The following is a 1,199-nucleotide window of genomic DNA, read 5'->3' as shown; positions in this document are numbered from 1 at the left end:
TTTTATGCTAAACCAAACGATTCAACATATTGTGACTTTTTCACATATTGTTTTAATCAGAACCCCTCATGATCCTTTGATAAAGCCTACTAACATGGTCTAGAACTTAATCCTACTAAACCAAAAAGTCACCCAAACCATAAGGGTTCACAACATATGAGATCGAATATCAAGGTTAGAAAACTGAAATCAAACATCCCATACACATACATAGAAATAAGATAAAGCATTCAAGCATAGGCTATGTAAATCAAAAACTATCACAAGAAAAACTATAAATCAAATAATTTTATTCATAATAAGATAGTTTTATTCATAATAGACCTAATACAATTGTTGAAAGAAATCAAAAATTGATGTCTATTTTCCTGGATTAAGTATTACAACATATAACTTAATCTCTAGTGGTGCTCTTGTTGTTCACTGAGGTTTCTTCAATGTTCAAAATTTTGAAGCATGTCTCAAGACACTTGTCTGCAACCACTTCTTGTTTCTCAAGTTCTTCAATTAGAACCTTGAGTTCAGCAAGAACTCCTCTTATTCCTTCAATCTTTTTTTTATCCAGTCTTGATGTCGAACAGTCATAACGAGATTGGTTTCCAGTTCTTCAAGACCTTGGATATAGTGAGTCATGCTATCAGAACGAATCCACTTGGTTTTGGTTGGATCTTGTTGGTTGTAAGCCAACATACATGACTCATCTTGTGATCCAACAGAACTATCAGAATCATAATCAGACATGATATTTGATATGTTTTTCTTCTTCCTCTCTGTATTGATTCCTTGACAATCACTAACCTTTTGAGCTTCCTCCTTATTAGCCTTTGATATACTGCGAGTTATTGGAGGCATGCTCGGTTATATAAATAAGGATTGATCAAGGTTTCAATAATACAGGCAAGAGATAGTTTCCCTTTAAGAAGAGACAACTCTCAGACCGAAAGATATCAGGGGAATCCGAAAATATTAAAAAATATATTTCGTTTCCTTTGTCCGAACTTCTCAAGCTAGAAGGTTTATTAAAATTCGAAAATTCTAAATAAAACCTATTTTTGGAACATCGTGTTAATCATGAACATTTTTCAGACAACCATGGATTCGCAACTATCCATAAAGTGTCACACCTTTTCTAATAAACATCTACACAAACAAATGTGCTCCAGTTTTATTGTGTCTTTCCCCATCCATGAATAAGAGCA

This window comes from Papaver somniferum, chromosome 7, assembly GCF_003573695.1.
Source record: "Papaver somniferum cultivar HN1 chromosome 7, ASM357369v1, whole genome shotgun sequence".
NCBI classification, from domain to species: Eukaryota; Viridiplantae; Streptophyta; class Magnoliopsida; order Ranunculales; family Papaveraceae; genus Papaver; species Papaver somniferum.
The sequence above is the reverse complement of the archived record's forward strand: the minus strand, read 5'-3'. Positions refer to the sequence as shown.